The following is a 27,867-nucleotide window of genomic DNA, read 5'->3' as shown; positions in this document are numbered from 1 at the left end:
AAGCTTGTGTGACAAAATGAGACCCTGTCTCCAAAACAAAACAAACCAAAACAAAATAAAATAAATATGTACTATAGAAGTAGAATAGACTACCAATGAAAATGGGCATGAATGAGGTAGAGCAAATTAAGACAAGAAAGCTTGAGAGGAAAGTTTCAGTGGCTCTGTGTAGTGGCAGAGGGGACCGGAGTCTCCATGTGGTGAAGTAAGAGGTGGGTGCTCAGGAATCAGGATTCTGGGGCCTGAAAACAGTGGACAGAGCCTAGAGAATACTCATGAGTCAAACAGGTTTCTCAACTGTTACCCCAAATCAGAGACGAGACTAGCCCTTTATGGTTCATTTGGCACCCAGGAGAGTGGTCAGTTCAGAAGCTTAACACTCGCCTATTTCAAGAACCAAGGAAAATGTCCATCCAGTCACTGAGCACAAAGACATCAGCCTCTAAATATTTGAAGGTAAAAACCAGGACAGGAAAATATACACTTAAAATATACACTTAATTGGTGTTTATCCAATTAAGAAGCTTGAACCTGCTTGTTGTGTTTATGTATGTTTGAGAAGAATGGTGGTAACACTGAAAATGGGAGCAAATTAGGATTAATTTTCACAGGTTCCAGTGCAATGAGGACAGTAAGAAGAAAAGTGCTTGAGATTACAGCCACGTTTCATTTAGAAACTATAATTTCTAAATCATTTAAAAAAACATAATGTAATTATACTCTGACATATTAAGTCATGTTATGGATTGACTTGTGCTCCCTCAAAATTCACTGGTTGGAACCCTAACCCTCAATGTCACTGCAGTTGGAGATAGAGTCTTAAAGGACATAACTGAAATTAAATGAGGCCATCTGGGTGAAGTCCTAATTCAATAGGACTGGTGTCCTTATAAGAAGAGGAAGAGACACCAGAGATAGATGCATACAGAAGAAAGACCATGTGAGGACAGGGTGGGAAGCCGCCCAGGAGAGAGACCTCACTGGATGTTTCTGACACCTTGATCTTGGATTTCTAGTCTCCAGAACTGTAAGAAAATAAATTGCTGTTGTTTAAGCCACATTATTTTGTTATGGAAGCCCAAGTTGACTAACACAGGTAAAAACAAAATGTTTCTTCTCTCATACAGATTTATGGGATTCACATCTCTTCAATATCCATTTCTCTCAATACCACCAGAAGAACTCATGGGAAACATCTTTAATTCAACAATGTGTTCTCTCACTTTGAGAAATAATGAATGAAAATGTGTAAGGAAAGATAGTCCAGGAAATGGGAGCAAGATAATTAAGGATACATCCATGTGTCTCATGTGTCATGCTTGAGACGTAAGTTGTGCATAGATTATGGGGATACAATATACATGGATGCTATGTTAAAATGTAATAGTTTTGTGAGCCATACCAGAGGTTGGCCTGGGAATTGGAAAATATGAATACTTCCGCATGGTAGCAAACAGTCTATTTAAATGAAAGCATACAAAACAAAACAAACATTTATTGAGATGATTGGATAACAGTTTTTATGAATGAGATCACGGTCTTAGCTCGATGCTGTGGTTAGTAGGACTAGGTTACAAATAAGCCCTTCCACTCACTTTGTTTGAATTGGGATTCATTTCCCAATTTGCTCCAATACCTGGGCTTCCTAACTAGTCACTGTTGGAAATTCTGCAGCATAACCCTGGAAACAACATCAGTGACATTATTTATATCCCAGAGAAAGAGTCTTTAAATAATGCACACAATGCTTTGACCTGCCCTCCATTTCCTTTTTTCTCTCTTTTTAAAACCATTATATTATTTCAGCTCTACCAAATTTCCTGGGAAATGAAAAGTCAATGAAGTTTTTCATCTGACCGGATAACATTTTGAACCATTAGGCAACAAACTGAAGTTGGTTTCCAAGTATTCACTATTTCTTGTTGTCATTAATACTTTCCTATTGATAATAATAGCATTTGTCACATGAAACTTAATATTATTCAGTACAATAAGGCAGAATAAAGGAAGGAAATTACTTTAGCTAGGGGGCCAAAAGGGCTTCCTGTGTTTCTTTGTAAGCCAGAATAAACCACATGGCACCTATATTATTGAATCTAGAAAAAGGTGTTTTCTTTGATTATGTTCCCTGTATCATTTCAGAGCGTCACTTGTCATGAGACTAAGATTTGGACACAGGACATTTTCGAATCTTAAAGGGCAGGAAATGATGAAGCAAAACCTATGAATTCAACTGGAGATTACTAGTATAACAAACAGGAGGTGAAAAAAACAAAACAAACAAACAGAAAACACCTATAGGGTAGTGACCAACGACACACGGATTAGAGTAGCTTCAGTCTATAATGGGTGCATTATAACTGAGTAGTAGAATATGCAGGGCAGGGACTTCCTTTGAATTTAGTAACATTCATCTTCCATAAAATTCCTCTGCTTTGCAACATGTAACAGGTAGGTTGATCTCTCCTCTCTAGAGAGTTCTAGAAAGTAGTTCAGGTTCTAGCAAAAAGACAGGTTCCTCTTCCAGCATGGAACTAAGAGGGTATTCAGGAGACACAGGCAGAAACTTAGTAGAAAGCACCAGACAAATACAGCTGGATTGAGAAGAGTCTAGCATCCTGGTAGATGCATAGACTCCCAGGTCCTAAATTTAAATCCGCAAGACACATTTTCAGTATCTTCTGACGGTAAGTTTCAGTGTCTCTAAAATGTTGACAACCAGCTGCAGTGTCTCTAAAATGTTGACAACTGTAAAAATCCCATTTAAAACCTGTTAATGTAAGAAGTCTCTTTCAGTAATTCTAGAATTAATCTGAGATTCTTCATTTCAAACAGGTTCCCTGGTGATGATGAATCCACAGAATACACCTTCAGAAGCAAGGTTTTAGAGGTTATTATGTTTTCAATCTTTTTACAAAACTTCAATTTAATTGTACTTGTTTTTTACTAAATTGATCATCAGAAACATGTAAAGACTGCTCAAATGAAAATGTGCACACTTCATGTCAGGTGAATCAAATTCAGTAGGTCTGAAGTGGAACCTAAGGATCTGGTTGGTTGGTGCTGAATTTTAAGTTTTCCAAAGATTATGAAGTGCAGTTTAGCACTACATTCCAGGGCACGAAATGAACCTGAGGCAGCAGGCTGAGGATTTTCTTATTATTATCTGCCATCAGTCGCTGTGTATGGCTAGAGAATGAAGTGATTACAATGTTCACTTTTTAAAATAATGTTATTTCGTTTATTGCTGTACTCTCAACAATCAATAGAACTACTAGACATAAAATCAGCAGAAACTAGAATTGAAACAGATTCTCGTTTACATATATAGACTATTCCACCCAACAATACAGATGCTCAACTTACCATGATGGGGTCATGTTCCCAATATCTTAAATTTTTGATGGGTTTATCAGGACATAACACCATCATAAGTTGAGAAGTGCACATTGTTTTCCAACCATCATAAAGTCAAAAAAATTATAACTCAAAACAGGTCAGAACTGTCTCTGTGCGTGTGTGTGTATATACATATACATGTATTACATATATATATATGTATTACTCTACCCAATTATTTCCCATCCACATAAATATATATATAGATATAGATATAGATATAGATATATATAGATATGTGCGTGTGTGTGTATATGTGTGTGTGTGAATACACCAAAGGACAAAATTATGGCAAAAATTTAAAGATATAAATTGGCTTTATTTGTGATTCTAGAATCAGGCAACATTTTATTCCAAAAAAGAGAATAAATATTCCAATGAGCCAAGCAAAAGAGTTTGTTTTCATAGACAGAGAAGGGCTGAAGAAAGTAGAAATAAGGAACAAAAAAGGGATTGGTAACCTCGAAGTTGCTTTCCTTATGAAGTGAAAGTAGGGAAACTGAACAATACAGAAATACCTGATTGGTTAACACCGGTTTTTTTCAGATTACCTTTTTCTTTGTAAAGATTACACCATTGGGAACATAATTAAGATCCCAATTGAAACTGGCCTATTTGGGAAATAATACTCTTATCTCTCTCTTCTGATTTCTCCAAAGATCAGATAATAACCCAAATTCCGTTTGGAATCTCAGCATGAGTGACGCCATAAGTATTTTATATATAAATTATTATAAGTTATGTTATATTTTATAGAATATACAAAGTATTATTTTATATTTTATAAATATAAAATATATAGTAAAATAATTATAAACTAAAAATTTTTAAAGATTTATAAATTATTATTTTATGTAGCTGATATAATATATAATAGTAAACTGTAAAAATAATACATAATATAAAATAATATATATCATTATTGTATATATTTTATGTAAATTATAATATATAATTATTTAGTATATAATACATAACATAATACTTTTATATAGCAATGTATATATTTTAATAAATTCTATCTAATAATATACACATATAGTGCCCATGAGAAAATTCACCAAGGTAACTGTATTACTCTGTTCTCATGCTGCTAATGAAAACATACCTGAGACTGGGTAATTTATAAAGGAAAAACGTTTAATTCACTCACAGTTCAGCATGGCTGGGGAGGCCTTAGGAAACCTACAATTATGGCAGAAGGGGAAGCAAACACATCCTTCTTCACATGGTGGCTGCGAGAAGAAGTTGCAAGCAAAAGGGGGAAAAGCAAACCATATCAGTAGCTCACATAATGGACCATAAGAGGAACCTCAATTTTTTAAAATTGAAATCATAGATAGTATTTTATCTGACTCTAACAAAATAGAACTAAAGACTAATATTAGAAAGACAAGAGAGCTATCTCTAGAAATTTGAAAATTACATAATATACTTCTAAATTATTTATGTCAATAGTAAATCTAAAGAAAGTTAAAAAATATATTTTACTAAGTAAAAATGTAATCTAGATAAATAAGTAGAAGCCGCAAAAGCACTGTCGAGATAGAAATTTATGATACTAAATGCTGACATTAAGAAAAAGGAAATGTTTTGAATCAATTATTTGAGTTTGTATCTCAAATAGCAAAATATATCCAACACAAGCAGAAGAAAGGACATTGTAGACAAACACAGGATTCAGTGAAACTGAGGATAGATAAACAATAGGGAAAAAGCAATTGAGAAAAATCAATGTAGCAAAAAACTCATTCTGCATATTCAACAAAATTGATTAAAACCCCAGCAAGGCTGACAAAGATAAAAAGATGAAAAAAGTCACCAATATCAGGAGTGAAACAAGGGGTATTACTACTAACCCTGAAGCCATTACAAAATAATAAAGGAACACAGTAAGAAACTCTGTGCTCATAAATTTGATAATTTAGAAGAAATGGATCAATTCCTCAAAACCCACAAACTAACAATATTCAAACAAAATGAAAGAGACAAGCTGAATACTCCTATAATTACTAAATAAATTAAATTTATAATTTAAAATCTCCTGAAAATAAATTCCAGGCCCAGAGTGTTTTACTGAGGGAAACTATCAGTAATTAAAGAAGAACTAACACCAACTTTACACAATCTCTTCCATAAAACAGAACAGGAAGGAACACTTACCAACTCATTCAAAAAAAGAAGCAAAATAAAAAAGTAAAAAAGGAAAAAGGGAAGACAGAAAAAGTGAAAAAGTGCAAACAAATGTATTTCTTTAACTTAGACATAATAATCCTCATCAAAATATTGGTGATTAAATCCAGAAATGAATAAAAATAACCATTCACAAAAACCAAGTGGAATTTGTTCCAGGTATACAATATTGTCTCAATATTCTAAAATCAACTAGTATAGTCTACCATATTAGCAGACTAAAGATGACAAATTGTATGAATGCATCAAATACTACAGAAAAAAACATATTAAAAAATATAATATGTATCTGATATGGTTTGGCTGTGTCCCCACCCAAATCTCATCTTGAATTGTAGTTCCCATAATTTCTACGTGTCCTACCAGTGGGAGGTAATTGAATCTTCAGGGTGGATGTTTCCCATGCTGTTCTTGTGATAGTGAATAAGTCTCAGGAGATCTGATGGTTTTATAAAGGGCAGTTCCCCTGCAGATGCCCCCTTCCTGCTGCCATGTAAGATGTGTCTTGCTTCCCCTTTACCTTCCACCATGATTGTGAGGCCTCCCCAGTCATGTGGAACTGTGAGTCCATTAAACCTCCTTTTATAAGTTACCCAGTCTTGGGTATGTCTTTATTAGAAGCATGAGAACAGACTAATACAGTATCAATTACAAACCTCTCAGAAAACTAAAAATTGATGACAACTTTCTCAACTATATAAACAGCATCTACAAAAAAAAAAAAGAACCCTATAGATTATGTTACACTTAACAGTTAATAACTGAATGTTTATGATGTAACGTTGGAAATAAGGGAAGCGTATTAGTTTTCTACCACTGCTAAAGTGAAGTGCCACAAATTTTGTGGCTTAGAACAATATATATTATCTTACTCTTTTGGTGTTCCAAAATATGATATCAGTTTCACTGTGCTAAAATGAAGGGGTTAGCAGCAGTAATTTATTCTGCAGACTCCAGAAAATAATCTGTTCTATGCTTCCTCCAACTTCTAGAGGTCACAGGAATCTCTTGGCTCAGACTTTTCCTACATCTTCATAGCCAGCAATGCTTAGCTAAGTCTTTCTCACACTGGATCACCCTGACATTCCTTTTCTATAGTAAAATCTCTCTCTGTCTTGCTGTTGTAAAGACATTTATGATTACCTTAGGCATGCAGAATAATCTAGAATAATCTCTCCATCTCAACATCCTCAAATTAATCACATGTGAAAATGTCTTTGTACCATGTAAGGTGACATATTCACAGGTTCCAGTAGTTAGATGCTGTTATCTTCAGGAGGGTGGGAGGGAGTATTATTCAGCCTACTACAACAAAGATATGGTAGGCTCTTACCACTCTTATTTAATACAATACAGAAGAGTTCATACAAATATGGTAAGAAAACGAATTAAACTCTATATAGTGGAAAGGAGCAAATAAAACTATTTTTTTTTTTTTTGTGGAGCTGACATGATCAAGTAGAACAATTCAGGAAATCAAAAAAATTTGTAAAATTAATAATGAGCTCAGCAAGATCACAGATGCAAGATCAACAAACATACATTAATTGTATTTCTATATATGAACAGGTGTGGGGTTGAAATTAAAAATACAATATCATTTACAATCACTCCAAAGCAAATGAATTCCTTAAGTGTCAAGTTAACACATGTGCAGAATCCAGATGCTGACAATTACAAAATACGAATGAACTAAAGCAAAAGAAGATCCACACAAATAGAAAGACATACTATGTTCATGAATTGAAAGACTTATAGTAAAGATATTAATTATTCCCATATTCATCTATAGTTTTAATGCAATTTCTATACAATTCTGGCAAAGATTTTGAATATATGGACAACTTCATTTTAAATTTGTATGGAAAGGCACATACTCTCAAACAGCTAAAATTGTCTTGAAAAAATAAAATAACAAGAATCGTTATCTGATTTGAGACACTATGGTACTCAAGATACTGTGATATTGGTAGAAGAGAAGAAACATAAGCAAGTGGAGCAGAATAGAGAACACAGCAAAAGACCCAAATAAATATGCAGAACATTTTTTTGGACAATGTTACAAAAGCAATCCAATGGGGAGAAGAATAGCCTTTCAACGAATGGTACTGGAGCAATTAAATATCTATAGGACAAAAAAAAAGAGAGAGAGAGAGAGAGAACTCTGATCTAAATCTGTATAAAATCTATATCTCAAAAACATCTCACAATCTTTAATATAAAATATAAAACTATAAAACTTGATACAATTTGGCTTTGCCCCTTGGCTGTGTCACCACCCAAATCTCATCTTGAATTGTAACTCCCACAGTTCCTACATGTCGTGGGAGGAACCTGGTGGGAGGTAATTGAATCATGGAAGCAGGTCTTTCCCATACTGTTCTCATGATAGTGAATAAGTCTCATGAGATCTGATAGTTTTAAAAATGGGCATTTCCCTGCACAAAACTGCTTCCATATGAGATGTGCCTTTCACTTTCTGTTATGATCGTGAGGCTTTTCCAGCCACATGGAACTGTAGGTCCATTAAACCTCTTTTTTATTTGTAAATTGCCCAGTCTCTGGTATGTCTTTATCAGCAGCGTCAAAACTAATACAGAACTTTTATTTAGAAAACATATTAGAAAATTTTTGTGAGTTAGGCGGAGTTCTAAAACTTGACACCAAAGCAAAAATAACTTAAAGATTAATAAAGTTTACTAATCAAAGTTAAAAATTTTTGATTGGTGAAAGATCCTATTGTAAAGAAGATGGAAAACCAAACCTCAAACTGAGAGAAAGTATTTGCAAAACACAAAACTGCCAAAAGACTAATATCTAGTATATATATAAACCTTTTAAAACTTGATAGTTAAAAAAAAACAATTAGAAAATTGGCAAAATATGTAAACATATGTGTCACCAAAAACAATATACAGATGGCAAGTAAGCACATAAAAAGGTGCTTTAACATGACTAACAGAGAAATGCAAATTAAAACCACATGATATATTACTACCCATCTGTCAGAATGACTTTTAAAAAATAGGGACAACAATAAATGCTGGTGAGGATGTTGAGGAACTGGATCTCATACACTGCTGAAGGATATGGAAAATGGTATAGCCACTCTGGAACTCCAAACATGCAACTATCTTACAACCCAGCAATTGCCCTTTTGTGCATTCATAATAATGTATATGAAAGGTCTAGCATGCCGTGGAACATGACAACAATAAAGAAGAATGAACTATTGATATATGCAACATCTTGGATGTATCTCCAGGAAAATACAAATGAAAAAGAAAGCCAATCGCAAAAGATTCCATAATAAATAATATCTTGAGATAAATAAATTATAGAAATGGAGAATGGTGCCCTTGGGGATGAAGAATTAAAGATGGGTGTGGCTTTAAAAGGGCAACAGGAGGGATCCTTGTGATGATGAAATTGTTCTGTATTTTTATGGCATCAGTGTTAGGAATTTTTACTGTATCATTTGTATCTTCATTGTGATATTATACTATAGTTTTACCAGATGTTTCCATTGGGAAACCAGGCAAGTGGTACACAGGATCTACGTACTATTTCTAATAAGTACATGTGAATCTATAAATTAATTTTTTAATGCTTAGTTAAAATATTTATTGTTAAATGTCTATTGTGTTTAATCCTGTATTTTCTTTCCATGTACTGTCTTTCTTTTTAAAGAATTCAGATGTATATCATCAGTGTGGTAGTAGGAGTATTAGCAACAATCATGTTTATGTTTTGTACATCCTTAGATTTATTTCTGATTTTGCTGCTAACTTCAATGGGACTTTTCCCATTAAATTTATTACTTGGTTATTGTTACTGTATAACCTTACTTGGTTTGTTCCTTCCCTCCCTTCCTATCTCTTTTCCTATCCCCTTCTCTCTTCTTCTTTTAATTCTTCCTTTCATTCCTTATTGAATGTATAAATAAAGCTGTGAGTTAATGCTATCCTTAGTTGAGGACACTTTAATAATTTTGTTCCATATAAGGCATCATCATTTTTATTTACATGCATATTTATTTATTCTCATGTCTCTGCCTCTGTATATAGGAAACCACTTTAATATGTTTAAAGTAGATTTTGATAGTGCTATTATTTTATTTTAAGATGAATTTCTTTCAGTGTGTGTGTGTATTTTTAATTTATAGGAATGTTATTAACTCACTGATTTTATTGTTCTATCTTCTCTTTCCCCCTAAGTACTTGTTTTGAAAGATCTATTCGTGTTTCTATGTATTCAATTGCTCAACTACTTTTAATTGCTGTGACATAGTCAGTGGTGCGCATCCACCTTTTAATAATCAACTAATAGTCACGTGAATTCAGATTGCCTCCAACTCCCCACCACCATATAAAATGCAACAAAGGGCACCCTCATAAATGTCTTCTTATGGATGAGGTAATAATTTCCTTGGGATATATACCTAGGAACGGAATGGCCAGTTAGCAGGATATGTGCACACTAATGTAACAGTACTGACAGATTGTTCATGGTAATAACTCCTCTAGTTCACATCATCCTATCCACACATGGGTGAAGCTCTTACCTCTTTGTTAAGTATAAAATCAGACTTATTGATGTTTTAATATGCATTTTTTCTGATTACCAATGACTTTTTGTTTAATTTTAATTTTTTAGAAACAGAGTATCACTCTGTTACCCAGGCTGGAATCCAGGGGCACAATCACAGCTCACTACTGCCTGGAACTTCTGGGTTCAAGTGACCCTCACACCGCAGCCTCCTGAGTAGCTGGGCTTACAAGCTCCAGCCACCGCACCCTGCTGATTTTAAACTTTTGGTCATTCTCTTTTTAACTTGTTGGGAGAAGGTTTCTTGTATGTAAATATCATTTTCATACCCTTAGCACATTTTTCCATTATTAATGTATTTTTCTTGTTGATTTCATAACTTCCTTATATCTTTGACTTTTTTTAAATTTTAGGCATTGCAAATAGTTTTTAAAATAAATTTTATCTACTATTAATTTTTCCATAGTATTTTTTGATTGATAGGAGTTCTTATTTTGATTAGTCAAAATTATCGGTTTATTTCTTTATGGCTTGTGCTTTTGAAAGTTGATTAACTTTCCATCCCTGAAACATAAAGATATTCTCATAACAGCATTACAATTACATATATTTAAACCACTTGAGTTAATCGTTGTCCATAATCCAGTGTTTTTCCATATAGTAAACCAATGTTTTCATCATTTCCTGATTTATTTCTGGTGCCCCTACTTTTATGTAATAATCTAAATTCCATTGGTTCAAATATCTGTTCTTCTACCAACTCTACCTTGTTTTCATCCCTAAGGCTTTGTAATGTGTATTACACAGGGAAAGTCAACTTCCTCTTTTTAATCTCTCTTTTTTTTTTTCAAGTTGAATTTATTAATTATTCATGGACCTTGATTTCTCCTCATAAATATGTAAGTAAACTTATAGAGGAGATCTGAAAACATATCCAAAGGGAATATTCATTGAATTTTCAATTAATTTATACACTGACTTGGGGATAATTATTATCTTTAAGAGAACTGTTGTCTCACTTTATAGTAAGGGCTGGTAGATTTCAGTCCATGGATCAAATCTGGCCTGCTGCTTATTTTTATATGGCTCACAATCTAATAATTTGAAAAATATTTTTAAATGGTTGAAAAATATTTTAAGGCATGTGAAAATACATAGATTTGTAATTTCAGTGTCCATAAGTCAAGTTCTATCTGAGTACAGCCACACCTAAATTTGTTTACATATTGTCTATGGTCACTTTCCTATTACTTTCCTTCAAAGCTAAATAGTTGCAATAGAGATCAGATACACAAAAAGAATTGAAAGAAAGACCCATAAAGCCTAAAAAATTTCCTATCTCGTCCTTCACATAAAACGTTTACTTATATTAGTCCTGGAGATTGAGATACCTTCTTTTGTGAGAGTTTACAATTTTTACCATAGAGTTAACTGTTTAAATCTAAACAGTTGGGGAGGCCAAGGCAGGTGGATCACGAGGTTAGGAGATCGAGACCATCCTGGCTAACACGGTGAAACCCCGTCTCTACTAAAAATACAAAAAAGTAGCCAGCCGGCCGTGGTGGCGGGCACCTGTAGTCCCAGCTCCTCGGGAGGCTGAGACAGGAGAATGGCGTGAACCCTGGAAGCAGAGCTTGCAGTGAGCTGAGATCGTGCCACTGCAGTCCAGCCTGGGTGACAGAGCGAAACTCTGTCTCAAAAGAAAAAAAAAAAAAAAACCAACAACAAAAAATCTAAACAGAATTATAGGCTTGTTGCCATAGTTAATACTATCCTATTTTTATTAATTTTTAATTAGCCTATTGCTGTTTCCAAGAATTTCTATTTGTTTAAGGTGATGTGACATTTATCAGGATTGTTGAATTATTTACTTCAATTTTTGATTCAGTAATTTGTTCAACCTGGATGATTGTACTATGTGCAAATAATAAAAATATTTTTTTCTTCTTTACAATTCTTAAATTCTAATCCCCTTTTCTTTTTCTTAAAGCTCTGCTCAAAGCCTCCCAATACTAAATTTAAAAGTTTCGATGTTGGTAGACTTTCTTTTATTATAGAACTTAAGGGGTTATATCTAAAGTTTATTCTCAAAATCAGCTCTAAGATTTGGGAATGCAAACATTATCAATTTTAAAATGTTTTATTCTAATCTCATATTGTTATATATATTATAAGTAAGCACCAAAGTGAATGAAATACTGTTTCTTCATATATTATAATGATGATATTATAATTCTATTAAATGTAAACACCATCGCTAAATTTTCTGATGTTAAAAACTTCCTTTCTTAACTCCTCAGATAAATTCTACTTAAAAATGACAGTATATTTAAATACATGAATTGCTTTTGGAGAGCTAATATGATATTTAGGATTTCTATAACGATGTACATATATAAAGTTAGATTTCAAATTCCTTTCATGTATTTTTCTTATATAGTTTTAAAACCAATAATTTATTAGCCTTATAAAATAAGCATTATAGTTGTTTTATGTTTTCCTACTCTCTAGAATAAGCTATGTAAATTGAAATTCATTCTTCTTGGAAATTATTATAACTCACCAATAAAAGCATATGGACCTCAGTTTTGGTGGGAAAGAAGATCACCCACTACCATTTCATTTTCTAAATAGTAACTGTTCTATTCCAGCACTCTATTTCTTTTTCAATTTTGGTAAGTTTTAAAGTGTTTTTATTTTTCTTTTTCCTGGATTTTCTTTTTCTTTTGAAAATTTAGCCAAATAACTTTTAATTAATGTTTATTTTGTTCATCTGCCCAGTAAGTTTTTTGTTTTATTGACTTTTTATAGCTTTATTGTTTCCTCCTTCTTTTATTTTATGTTGTTCTTTTTTAACAACTTGATTTATATGTGTAATCCATTTGTTTATTTATTTTTCCTTTTATTTCTTTTTTGTTTGTTTGTTTTTGGGACAGTGTCTCTTTCTGTCACCCAGGCTGAAGTGCGGCAGCCCAATTATGGCTCACTGCAGCCTCCGCCTCCCTAGCTTAATCAATTCTCCTGCTTCAGCTTCCCAAGTAGCTGAGTCCCCATGCATGTGCTAATGTGCCTGGCTAATTTTTGCATTATTATTGTTTTTTGTTTGTAGAGATGAGATTTTGTCATGTTGCACAGACTGGTCTTGAACTCCTGGGCTCAAGCAATCTGCCTGCCTCAGCTTCCCAAATTACTAGGTATTTCTTTAATACACTATTTTTTTTAGGTTTAGCAGAGAGTTCCCATATACACACCTACACACACACACACACACAGCTTCCCTCACTCTCAACAGCTCACACTGATATGGACACAAGGCAGAAGGGCAGGGTCCCTGGCAAGGGCTCCATCCTTAAGAAACCTGGACCCACGGCCTTAAATGAAAACAGGCATTCCTGTTTTCAGGCCTGAATGATGCCTTTTCCAAGACCATTCTGGCCTGCTCCAACCCCAATCCCGTGCCCATAAGAACTTCAAACCCCAGGCTCCAAAAGAGCGGCAGGGGCATCACGGAGAAGGAGAAAAGAGAAGAAGCCTCTGAAAGTTGAGAGGAGTTCAGCTGGGGATGGTAGGAGAGGAGTTTGGCCATCCGCAGGTGAAATTATCTCCCCACTCCGGGAGAAGATAATCTTCCCACACCATCTCCTTCCCAGCTCCCCTTCCACTGAAAGCCACTTTCAATGCTTAATAAAACATCTGCATTCACCATCCTTCAAGTCTGTGTGACCTGATTCTTTCTGGACGCCGGGCAAGAACCCGGGTTCCAAAAGGGCAGGATGTAAAAGTCACCCTGACTCCCTGCTGAGCTGGTTAACACATCCTTCCGTGGACGACAGGGCTAAAAGAGCATTGTAGCATACTCGGGCTCTGCCACGGGGCCAGTACAAAGCCTGCTCCTGCTGGAAAAAAGTAACAGGCCATTCCAGCTCACTTTTTTCTTGAGTTGTTTTCTGTTGTTTGTTTGTTTTTCTATAAGGTTCCCATCAACCATGGGTTGTAGCAGTACTCCTACATGGTAGATTTTGTGCACTTTTACTGAGTGTTATTTTTTCATTAGTTTCTTCAGTTGTAATTTCCATTCATTAGAAAGAATATATATCTAGAATTGACACTTACGTGCAAACTGAGATTTATTTCTTTATGAGATTTTTAAAAATTTTCCATTCAGAACTCCAAAGCAAAGACAGAAATTCTTGTAGGTTCAATGACTAAAGAACATGGATTTACTCATACTGTTCAATGGCAGGAACAATAATTCCAAAATCCTAATCAAGGTGGAATCTTGTGTAATTTTGAGGGTCGAAACACATAATTCATGTTTCTGATTGAGTTTTTACATTCAAGTACAAAGAACCTCTTGTTCATCAAATAATCATCTTTTCAACTTATAGCTCTGTATTATGTCCCTTTTTCTATTGTGTTTTCTTTGCATTCTCTTTCTTTCTTTCTTATTTAGCTGGCTATATTCTATATTTGTCACTATTTTATAATGTCAAGCATATCTTCATGTATAACAGGAGAAGGCATCTGTGTTTGTTTACCTCACGTGATGTAGAAATGAAAACTTCAACTAGGATTTCATCTTGGGAAAGTCACTTAATTCCATTAGGCCTCATTTTTCTTATTTTTACAGTGAAAATTTTGGAACTAAATGTAGTTTGGATTCTCTCTGCAAAAAGTCTATAAACTTATAATCATCTGATATAGTAAATAATTACTGGAATGAGAAATATATGCCAGAATAAAAGTAAAATTTCAAACTAGACTTAGCAATTAGTAGACTTTAATGTCTCTTACCCTTGGAATATCATATGAGGGTTTTTAAATAGACATATTTACCTACATTTAACAAGTAGTTCTGATGGAAGAAGTTATCTAAAGAAAGGCTACAAGCAGAGAAAACCATTTGCAAATGATATAAAGTAATTGATATGTTGGTGCTGCAGACTGAAAGGTTATGTCCCCCGGAAATGCATATGTTAAAATCCTCGCCCTCCAGGTGATGGTATTGGAAGGTGGGGCTTTTCGGAGATGATTAGGTTATGATGGCAGTGCCCTGTGAATAGGATTGGTGCCCTTATAAGAGACCTCAGAGAGCTCTCTAGCTGTTCTTCCTCTATGTGAGGACACAGTGAGCTGATGGCTGTCTATGAATTAGGAAGAAGGCTCTCATCAAATACTGAATCATCTTCCAGCACCTTGACCTCATCTTCCCAGCTGCAAGAACCATGAGAAATAAATCTCTGTTATCTAAAATCTACCCTGTCTGTGTCTATAACATTCTATTAGGGCAACCTGAACTCAGACACTGGAAAATTTTCTGCATGGATCTTTCTCCTCCCAGTCCTCACTTTCCTCAGCAGAGCCTTGTAAGTGCTTTTACTTTTCAATGAAAGTAGATGAAATTATCACCTGGTGAGTTTCTTCAGTTGTTAAACAGGTTACTTGAATGCTGCTTCCAAGAAACTGACTGGGAACACAATCAGGGAGATGATTATGTAACCCACATTATTACCCTATTAAATATTTCCCATGATTTCTTGATTTTCTGTGGTTTCACAAAAATGAGCAAAAACATAATCCTGCACCATCTTAAATAATATTAGAGAGTTTTGACTCCATGTGTACTGAGAGCCAATCATAGCAATACAAGGAACAAAGCACCCACTATCCCTGGCGTTCTGGAATAGTGTTGTACTATGGAGGTTAAAACTCTACGCATTGGAGCCCTTTATCAAACAATGTTTAACTCTCTTTAGTTCTTCAATGATTCACATTTGTAGCGAATAGCTAGAAATACCAGTGCAGTATTTGGCATTACATTTAACAAAATATAAAGACAGTGAAATATTTTGATTAGCTTTTGTATTTTTTTTCAGGTCATTTTCATGACATTGGACATAAATGACCTAAATTATATTCTGGTCTGGAAAGAGGAAGCAACTCTCAGTTTGGCAGATATTAAGTTTATAATTTAAAGATTATTAAATTTATACAAAGTAGAAATAAGCAACGAAGCTGGTAAGTTAGGTTCAACATTTGTGGCAGGTTAAACATTGGTGCTAAGGAGTCAAAACTTCATTCAACAGACAGTGAGAAACCACTGAAGATCTGTTGTACAAATGAGCAACCTGAGTTCTGCTTTGGAAAAAATCAGTTTAATGCCAAATACAGTATGTATGACAGGAGATGTCAGTTCCAAATTATCTATATTGACATAAAACTAAATCTATCAATAAAAAATTATTAGTTCAGTTTATAAAAGTCATCCTATACAGGACTCAGATACTTGAGTTCATGGTAAATCTAGCTCTTTTGAGTATGTAGGTATAATAATCCAGATTTGATTTTAGATGTAAACCTTTTGCTATTTTTGTTTCTGTTCCAAGTGTAGAATTCTAATTTTTTAGCTGTTCTGTTTGTTTTGAAATTTGGTTAGTATTCTTATCATATGTAATTGAAGTGTAAATGTCACAGTATTCCTTTAAAAACAAATGCCAATTAATGTGAGAGATGTTGGCAACAGGAATGGGCTCACTTCATTTATTATAACATGTTTTGACCTTTTCATTATTTTGGTGGTAATTATTCTATTTTTTTGCAACCAACACAAACTCAGATGGATTATTTGATACAGTTCTTTAATTTAACTCAGAGGTCATACTTTCCATTTACTTGGATAGATCATTGATGCATTTCTTACCTCTATTTCTAAGCCTTCTTTTATTAATAGCTAATTTATAGATTTGTTCATTGGAATTTCAGAAGAAAATCAACAAATGTAATAGCTTAAATTATCTGTCTGGATTATTAATTTACTTCCATTAATGCCGGTTTTAATATTCATATTGTTGCATTGCTACTGGGAGTTCACTTTTCTTTCCTCTAACAGAAGACTGAAAACTCATTAAGAATAAAGACAGTATCTTACTCCCCCTTCTACTTTCACTATTTAGTACGTCCACTGAGACAGATATTATTTTTAAATGAAAGAAAGCGTGCTTATATCTGAAAAAGTGTGCTTATATCCATTTAACTACCCTTATTATTTTATTACAGGTTTCTAAGACTAGTAAAGGGTTTTCATAGTCTTTGTATTACCTACAGCCTTAATAAAGTATTTGCTTAAAAATTTAATTAAAGTGAAGTTATTTAATTTTTTTTTTATTTTCCACTTGTTCTTAGCTTCCAATGAATTGTTATTTTATGTTAATGTACATACCTTTGAGGATAACTAGCCAGTATATTGCATTTTTAAAATAGCAAACAAAAAACCAACATGAAACAAATCCTAACACACAAAAAAATTCTGTTTCTGTGTATAATAAAGAATTGCTTCAATTTGGTTTGCTGATTTAATAAGTATTGTTTATCTATAAGGAGCTTTAGAAATGGGGTCAAACTGATCTAGAAAAATAAAGAAAATTAGATTAGTAGAGAATTAGTACTAATTAGTAACTTCTTCATATACTGTTTAAAAAAGATGGTATGGAGATACTCATCTCTACCTAAGCCAAATAGAAAGCCAGTATTACCAGAAGAATACAATACATTCTAATGAATAACAAAGTCCTCAAGGAAAATTAAACCCAGATAGATGGGATCAGAGATTGCATCAGTGGATATAACTGGTAATATATAATATGTGTGTGTATATTTTATATACACATAGGTGTGTGTATGTACATGTGTGTATCTACAAATAAGAACCAGATATGAATGATTAAAGGATACACCAAACAAGTAACATAGCAGAAGCTGTGAGTAAGGAATTGGTAAATGCTTGCCTATGGACAGTTGGTGAAGGAAATAATTTATTTAGCCATAGAAAAATCAAATGGACTGAGAAGTTGGAACCAAGGAGGAAACAGAGATACGGCACATGTGTGAAAAATGCAGCTCTGGTCAGAGCGTAGGAGGGAAAAAAATGCAGGTGTTGACAGCAAATGACAAATTTCTAAATTATTTGGGGAAAAAAATGGATTACTATATTCAAAGCTGTGTTTTGAAGCCCAGATGTGACCTAAGAGTGTCCAGGGCTCTATTGAAGGCTGTGAACCATCTGCAACAGACAACCAGTCTTCAGGATTGGACCTGAGAGGGCTCGGGTTTTGTTTGGTCTCCACAGTTCATCTTCTTAGCAATACATGGGGAAACACCTTGATGTCAGTTAGAGACCCATAAGCATGAGAATAAAGGGCTTTTGTTGATTCATGATTCTTTCAATCTGACTGGGGCAACCCTTACAATTCATCAAAAGAAATGAGGATACACGGAGTTCAGTTGAGCATTTAAACCCAGACACTGAGTTTTGGTTTTGTTAGCTTTGTATCAACCCACTCAGAAAATGTGAATGTGAAGAAAAATGTGATTAAAATTGGTTGCCATATTGTGGATCAGTTCATGAGCATTTGGACATGAGTCATTTCATGTTGAACAAACTATGCTTTCCTCTTTAAGCGTAGGCTTAAAATAAATTTAACTCTCATAGGGTTCATTTCATTACTTTAGGCTGGAATAGGCAATAACTTTACTGAAGTAAGTAATGCAATAATGCCAATTATTTGCATGATTCAGTTATTATCTACCTATGTTAATATATACTGCTAATTTTTGAGCAGTAATTTCTAAATCATTTGCTATATGTAAGGAAACACGGATCTTAAATCAGGAGTTGGCAAACTTTTTCTATAAAGAGATAAGCAGTCAACATGTTTGGCTTTGCGGCACTATTATCTCCGTGACAACTACTCAACTTTGCTCTTTTAGTGTTTCAGCAGCTATGAGTAACATGCAAATAAATCAGAGGGGCTGTGTTCTGATAAAACTTTACGAAAGCAGGGAGTAGGGTGGATTTGGTCTATGGGCCACAGTTTGCTAATTCTTGTCCTAAATAGTAACCAAACTAAACTATTTCCACTCACAGTCATGAAATCTTTTGTATTTCTAGGTTACCTTCCACAGCAGCATTTTTTTCTAAGGCAATGACTACTTGTAGGTCAATACTGATTCTCCCAGTACCAGGGGCAGCTTAAGGGTGATGAATTAGGCTGTCAACTCCAGACCATGTATGTCTCCACAATTTTCCAATTAGAAGTAGGAAATAGGGAGGAAAGGGGCATTGGGATAATAGGGCATGTTTCTACTTTAATGAAGCCACCTAAATTAAGTGAAGAGTGTTGAATTCACTATTCATAAATACTAGCATCTTTTACTATTAAATTTTCCATCTCTCTTTTATTCTTTTAATATATGCTGTAACATAGATATATCACATAAACAATGCATGTATAATATAATGTACCATTTTATCATAAATAGATCAATATATCATTTAAAAATGAGATCCAGGGGAAAAATGCAGTTAGTATAAAGTCAGAGTTGGTAAAACATGTTGGATGTCCCATTTGTCCATATTCATTAACAGATGCATACTTGATGAAGATATCTTAAGATGTAGAATTGTGTTTAGCATTCAGACAGGTACTCTGCTAAGTGCTAAGTCATGTAAGAGTCTGAACCACATGAAATTGCTGTTTTTAAGTCAAAAGACAATAGAATATTAGGAATTTCATAAATCTAAAAAAAGTATTGAAGAAGATTGGCATTGACTCTTTCCCGCAGGAGTTAATAGTCTGTCTTTGGACTAATAATTACAAGCATAATAAATATTACCAATAGAAAAATAGAAGATGCATTAAGAGCATATAATGACAGAATTTAACATGTGTAGGAGATTAGAGAAAGCACCTTGAGTAGGGGGCATTTAGGTGGAGACCAACAAGATAAATAGGTCTTAGAAAAACATACAGAGAGAAAGAGAAAGGGCAGCAAGGGCTATAGAGAATGTCACAAGTTTTGGGAGCCACATATCTCCAGGCTCAGAGGCAGGAGAGGATATAGATGTATTTGATAATGGATAACATGGTCACAATGAATTACGTTTCCCATATACACATTTAAAGATATATATATATACACACACACATATATATACTATTATATACTAATACTATATGATTATTTTACAGTATATATGATATAACTTTAAATTAACTTATATAAATAAATTTCCCCAAAAAATATGTTAGTGTAACGGAATCACGTCCAAAAGATTGTGTTAATGCTCCACAGCTCTGAGAGGTGTTGTTCTAAAGCAAGAACTCATAGCTTAGTTTGTTTAGTCTCAAAACTGCTAACAACATGGAAATTCATAGATAAATCTTCAAGTAAATTTAACTTCAAGTTACCCTTCAAAACCTGGGCTTCTTCTCAGGCACTCCATGTTCTCTGCTCTAATCTCTTCTTCCTCTCCTTACAGGATAATTAGAACTTTCTTCTCTGACATTCTACCAACACTATCTTCATGATGCCACCAATGCACACTTTTGCACCTCCCTGCTTTGTAAGTGCACCTGAGGATTAACGTACATTCAGGACCTTACCTTCTGTGGAACATACTTGCTGTGAGTCCTTGTTTGCTCTTTGTGAAGATCTAATGACAACTGACACATTGAACGCTGTTATTTCTCTCCAGGTGCAAGGACTTTCTTAAGCCTCTAGAACTGCTCTTGTAAATGGTTTTAATGGTAGGCCTTTGCTACTAATGTTCAGGTAATAAATGCCTACATGTGTAATAGACGACTTATGTGTAAAAGAAGACATTCACCATAATCTGGTAGTGGAGATTGGGGGATGTCATTAACCCTCTCTCCCACAAAACTTTTGGTAATTACCATTTACCGAAAGTAATCTAAGAGATGTGTACAAGCAAATTGAGTTAAGCCAGCTGACAACAGTTTGAAATCTATGATTACAGTGTTCTGTAGACCAAAGGGCACACACATTTCATTTTGGGAAACTGAAGTTTGGGCAAAGAAATGTCCTGCCTCTGTAAATGAAGCACTGTAAAATACTTTAAAAATCATCTCCACTTTGGAGAAATGAACGATAATTGCTAACTTTTGATTTTTCCCATTTAGTTTCTCAAAGCCCTTTAATACACATTCTCCCATCAGATCCTTGCAATGAAGATGCGGCATTGACATAATTTCTGGCTAGGCAAGAAGAATAGGCAGGCAGAGAGGCAGTCATTTGCTACTTACCCCACCCCTCTCCTTGACTTCTACTCCTCTCTATTTCCCAAAACCCTGCTTGGGAATAAGGGTTTGAATTGTGAGATGCCTCACTCATAGCAACAGTATCTGTTGGCATTGTGTTGCTTTTCATTAAGAAAAAAATTCCAGAGGAGACAAGACAGGAAATCTGCCCATATCTTGCTCATTGATGAAGGGAAATGATATCGGCTCTAAGGTTAAATCAAGGGCAGCCAATGTCGATTTGTTTTCGAGAAGTTCAGGCATTGAGGGAGTTAACATCCTATTCTATTTAAATCAAACACCTGCCTTTACTTGTGTTGGATAATGAGGAAAACGGGGTCTCTTAAATATAGTCTTTTGCTATAAATAGTCAATCTATTTTAAATTCAATTGTTATCATTGTCAAAGCATAGCCTCAGAGAGGCAGACTGATGTCACCAAAATGCTCCTTAACTGAGTGGTAGGCACCTGGTTCTAATCGCTGCTCTGGTACTCATTAAGTATGTGGCCCAGGTTGATTAATTTCACATTTTCAGGACTCTCCGTTCTCTTGAGTGTCCATTTTCTCTTCTTATTGGTTTCCAGGGTGTCTTCCTTTTCCATTCTTAGTGAGGCTGCCTTTACTCAGGAGTTCATCTTTTCTTCCTTGGAGGATTGTAATATATTTATGTTTACAGTATGTAATATATTCATATTATGAAATATAAATATATTTTTCATATTGCTGCCAGCAGCTTCTTATTAAAATGTACGTCTTATCACATCATTCTCTCAATTAAAGTCTTTCAAGGATTTCTTGTATTTCAACATGAAGGTCTAACTCTTTAGCTTATATAAAGGAAGCTGCAGAAACTAGGCATGCCTGTTCACTGCCCTTTCTAGGGAAGTTCCTTACAGTCCAGTCATTCCAAAATTATTACATTTCCCTAAATACATCCAATGTATTCGGCTCTAGATTTTTAAAAATTGTATATTACCTTCTGTCCTCCTTCTACAGAATCACTTGGCTCGCCCCTTCTTGACATTCTCTAAGAGCCTCAGACATTAACTCCTTCTGGAAGCCTCCCTCAATTTCTCCAGTCTGGATCTGGGCCCATCTCTTTGCAGATGTTGCACCTTGAGAGCCCATTCAGCATAAAGCTTTGCAGCTGGCATTTTTGGTGACTATTTCTGTTTTTCCCTCCAGCTACCTCTCATTAAATATGAACTTTTTCAGGGGAAGAGCTGTGCTTTCATCTCTACGTTTTCTGAATGTACTTGATAAATGGCTATTGTGGAAGACATAAACACAAGACAACTAGATAAGAGCACTGGACTCTATTATTTCATCCATTTATGAGCACATTCAAAATCATTTTGCCTACTAGAAAGTCACTGGTATGGAGTTTCATCTTTCTTTTGATCCAGAAAACAGAAGTGTAGATTAAATAAGTCTTTGCAGAATAAAAATAACGCTAAATCCTAAATTTGCACCTTAAATCAAGTGGCAGCCAACAACACACCCTCCACTGCCAACCCCAGGATCAGTTATACTCAACATCTGGGCGAGTCCAATTGCATGGGGATGTAGGTTAATGAGATGCCTACTGTAATTCAGGGAAGATAAAAAGTGACATAATGAGCTTTAGAGCAAAGAGGAAAATTAGAAAGTGATAAACAGAAAGTACTTTGAGTTGAGTGTAAATTAGATTCATGAACTACTCATTATAAATGGTTTTTCTCAAACCTGACATGGATACATATAGAAAAAATTCTTTTAAACAGAGAAAGCGTAAAAGAAGGTCCCACATTCAATACAATATTTAACAAAGAATACTATGATATAACCTGTGATAACATAGCAACTACAGAGCGACGCAGGGAGTGTTTTGGAAGTTAAGCAATGTGGATTTTCTTCTTAGATAACTATATGTAACTGCTTTGTGGCTCTAGGTTGTTTTCTTAATGTCTCTGAAATTTATTTTTTTCCCTGCCTATGGAATTAGGAAGTTTATTCATATAATTATAATTTCCTGCCTATTTATCATTCTATGAACCTGTAAACACTGTGTAGCAGTAAACAATGAATCTAGGCACATACAGAGATGGCTTATTGTCGCCTGCAAGAAAAGATGGAGAATCAGGGGATACCCAGTTACCCTAAGGGATATTTGGGGAAGAGGACAAGAAACTCCGGTTATTTGGAAATCCAAACAAAGTGTTTATGAAGGAAAGCTAGTCAGCTTCCAGGTAGAATGGGCCGGGTATAATCAAAGGAAGGATTGGTGTTGAACTGCATCCCTTTTCTGTCCCATCAGAAGTCACAGGTTTTTCTAGGAGTCATGGATTTTTCTCCTGCCACAAATTCCTATGATTTTGTAGCTGATTGAGACCTTGAATCATCTGGTGCCCTCTCTCATTCCATTCATCTGAGGTCAAGAAGGTAAGTAAGTGATTGGCAAAAGCTGGTGAGCAGGCCGTGTCTATTTCCCAATTGACGCTTTTCTCCTGCCCTCTGCTGCTTCTTTTGCCTAAAGGATGTTTTGTAGCTATTTCTCTACACCATACCCTGCCACACACCTGTATCTTTCCAGTTCTTCCTTGAAAGAGAACAAAATGAGGACTCGGCTAATTTAGATGGCAAATTTAAAATCAGTTTCATTGAAATTGCCTTGATATCCTGTCTCACACCTAAAGAAAATAGTCAAATTATACAGCACAGACCAGGCGTAATGACTCATGCCTGCAATCCCAGCACTTTGGGAGGCCAAGGTGGGTGGATCACCTGAGGTCAGGAGTTCGAGACCAGCCTGGCCAACGTGATGAAACCCAGTCTCTACTAAAAAGGAAAAAAATTAGCCAGGTATGATGGGCTGCGCCTGTAATCCCAGCTACTTAGGAGGCTAAGGCATGAGAATTTCTTGCACCCAGGAGTCAGGGGTTGCAGTGAGCCAAAATCATGCCACTGCACTCTGGCCTGGGTAACAGAGAGACACTCTGTCTCAAAACAAAAAACAAAAACAAACGAAACAAAATATATATATACGGCATAGTCTTCTTCATCTAGCATCAACAAGAAATGAATATTTTGCAGACTTAAATTTCTCAGCCCTTTTAGAGACACCATTTTATGAAAACCTTTTTATATGTTTATTTTTAAAGAAAGCAATTGATGATTTGGTTTGAACATGACAAAGGGTTGATCTTTTTATTTTCCATGACTGTAGTTACACAATTATCATCTTAAGATTTAAATATAATCATAGAAAACTATTGGCATAGACAGGAGAGTCTCATTTGGCTCTTCAGAAAATTGCTCCATTTTGTGCTAAATTTTCTCTCAAATGCTTTTTTAGTCTACTTTCTCGCAAGTTTTTCACTATCGGTAGTTTGGGCTTCCCTTTACTCAAGCACTCCCTCTGGCTTCCTGCTTTAGAGCACTGAATGCTGAAAAAGCACAAAAGTAAATCAACAATGAATGAGATGCACAAGCTTTTGTATGATATGCCTTTTACCACTAAGAGATCTGTTTTTATCTTCCTCCCCACTTTTTAATCAAAATTAAAATAAACATAAATAAATAACAGTAACCACCATTTACTAAATCGTTACCATTTTCGAAGCACCTACTTGGGAGAAACAGAGTTGGTGATGTGGTCATATTTGCCTTAGCATAACAAGTAATTTGAAGATAATTGTCCCAAATTTAAGTCAAAGATGCAGCAACAAAATAAAATGAAGATCAAAAAGGTTAAGAATATAACAAGCCAGAAGAAAAAAACATAAATGGGATAAAATACCTAATTTGGTCTTATTAGATTGTTCTTACTTTTCCATTGGCCTCATTCTGTATGTTCTCCCTCACCTGCAACTTGCTTGAGTCAATAATTTTTAATTATGTTTTTCACAAGTGCAAGGAAGAGTAAGTTGCTTTATTTCTGTAGCTTCTATATTTGATTCCATCTGTTTGCAGCTCTGTAGCACCCTATTTAGTTAATACTTATACCACCCATAACTCTAGGAGAAATGATTTGTAATTAAAGACTTAAATATTTTAACACTCTACCCCAAAATGCTTCTTAGCAAGTGTTACTGCAGTGGGATAGTCATGTAGAACACTTTTCATCTTTAATTTGTTAAATAAATTAACATATATTACTTTATGTTATATTGTTAAAGAAGATATTATAACTATTGGAATTAGGTGCTGCAATCTTGGTTTGGTTTAAGTGTTATTGTTAAATTAACTTTATTGCATATTTTTACTAGAACTTTGACAGAATTCACTTTTAGCTGATTCTGAATTATTTTAATAGTAAAAATCCTATTTAATTGCAAAGCACAAGTTACTTTAAACTTTTCTCTGGAGGAAAGAAAGCTTGGCTGCTAAATTAATATTGCTGTAACAGAGAATTTGCTGAGAAAGATAATAATGTTAGATTTTCACAAAGTCTATGATGATCAAGAAATTTCATTCTCTGGACACTACTACTAAAAACCATAAGGAAGTTTATGTTGGGCCTGCAAGAAATTCATCCCTTCATGCTACTGGAGTTGCTAAACTAATTAATGGCATGATGATGTTGCAAGGGACTCATTAGGACTAAGTTAAGAGATTACTGTCAAGGAGTATAACTAATATGTAATGAGCAGTTCCAAATCTTGGTTTTCAGCCCTACCTTTTAATGAGATCAAACAATTTGTTGTTTCTTGTTCATTTTGGCATGCAATTGGAAGCAACAATACTGAATAAATACTTTATGCTATAGATCTTTACGCTGTCGACTTTCTTGAGAATTTTTGTGAAAGAATGCAGCAATTCTTAAGTTTAAATCTTGGTTTTGCCATTTTCAGGTTGTGTAAACTTTGGTAAATTATTTGACACCTCTGAGCTTCAGTTATCATCTGTAAAATGAAGCCCAAGTCAGCTATTTTGCAGTACTTGTTTGAGAATTAGAGTTAATAATTTTAAACAACCTAGAACAGTGCTTGACAGGTAGCAGATATATGTCTTGTTTGTTTTTACTATAATTCCTATTTTTCTTTCCAAATTGTCTCTAAATTATATTGATGTGCATGCATCATATTTTTGAACTAAATTGTGTCACCGGGGGAGAGCATTTCATTTACATTTTTTGCTATTATTCTGTTTACTAAGCATTTTTACAAATGTTTGTGGATAGAACATTATGCAAGATCACTTATATCTTATTATGATAGGCAACTTTTATATCAAAGAACATAAAAGAGTCTGAGGGATTGTTAATTTTACCAAACTCAAGGCAAAGTTGTTATACATGTAAGTTGTAATTTTATTGGAATAACAGAACTTTCATTGGATGAAAATATACATTTTTTAAGATAGAAAAGCTTTTACTTAGCCCTTGAAATATATCTATTCCCTAGGGCAGCCATTCTCTCTTATAATGTTAACTTTAAGGTCTAGTACATAGTTCAGTATTCAGGGTCTCCCATATCATAGAAATTAAATCATCTTAAGAAAACAATTTTAAAATTAATCTATGTGTTGTTATTGATGATAATTATTATGTAGGTACACAACTTCTGTAGATTTTTATGTCAATATTTTCCAAATAGTTTTCATTTTTAAATCTATGAAGACTTTTGTGTTGATGGGAAAAACAGGAAATTTAATTTTGTGCTCTTCAGTTTAAGTGGTTTGTCTAAGTTACAGTGTATTCACCAAAGCCTCCAACTGATTTTAATCCCATCCATTGTACACAGAAACATTCAAACATATTTCCTTTCTTCATACAGTGACTGCCAACTCCACCATCAAGTGCATTTCAAACCATAATGAAGGGACTGTAGACAGTCACACATTTTCCAAGATGAAAAACACTTAACATGGAACCACTTTGAATCAGCCTCTGTCTTCTTCAAATGCTAATACTCTTATCGCTCCAACCTGGATGCTTTGGCTCTGACATTTAGAGCAGAGATGACTTTTCATTGGTTTTCAAGGTGTTGCTCCCAACTTCTTGCATCAGAATAACACATCATGATTATGAGAAATTCAGATTTCTTCATCTCATTGCTGTACCCTGAATCAGAATCTCTGCATTATTTTGAATTTGCATATTTGATGATGCTGTTTGTTTTCATTCTGCACATTAACATTTGGGAAGCACTGAGATGAGGGGATATATTGGTAGACAAGTTTTATATCAACTACCACAAAAGAGAAGCTCCCTACTCTTGTTACTGGTTCCATGAGAAAAAATAGCAGAAACCAGGATCATGCAAGCATCAGTCGCAAACATATGCAATTCTGCACTTCTACTGGGAAAATTGCAAATAGACAAAGCTTAATTTCTGAACTAAAAAATTGCATTTTAATTAAGTTTATTTGCTTGTTAAAATATTTCTATACTTTTGGATGCATTAAATAAACCTTATTTAATCTACTATTTTAATGAGTGTTCAGCATTTTATTATAATCACTTACATATATTTTCTGTATTTTTCATTAATGTTATTAAATATTAGTATTTATTGAGCACTTACCACATGCAGACCCTGTTCTTGGCATTTTACATCAATTATTACATTTGATTCTCCCAATAAACCTATCTCAGCTTAACAGATGGAAAAAACTCAGGCTTGGTAAGATCCAGTACATCATAGAGAG

General features: G+C 34.4%; 1 long non-coding RNA gene across 2 annotated transcripts; it reads left to right on the top strand.

The window, feature by feature from the left end:
- On the top strand, positions 1-27,867 carry LOC103886419. Of its 2 annotated transcripts, XR_002523452.2 has the most exons (4): positions 1-2,890; positions 20,459-20,603; positions 23,534-23,658; positions 26,994-27,867. It is a non-coding gene; the product is annotated as an uncharacterized LOC103886419 (long non-coding RNA). The 2 variants fall into 2 exon arrangements; XR_002523451.2 differs by having other exon boundaries at positions 20,459-23,658.

This window comes from Papio anubis, chromosome 7 (assembly GCF_008728515.1).
Source record: "Papio anubis isolate 15944 chromosome 7, Panubis1.0, whole genome shotgun sequence".
Lineage (NCBI taxonomy): Eukaryota > Metazoa > Chordata > Mammalia > Primates > Cercopithecidae > Papio > Papio anubis.
This window is presented reverse-complemented; position numbering and strand designations above follow the sequence as displayed.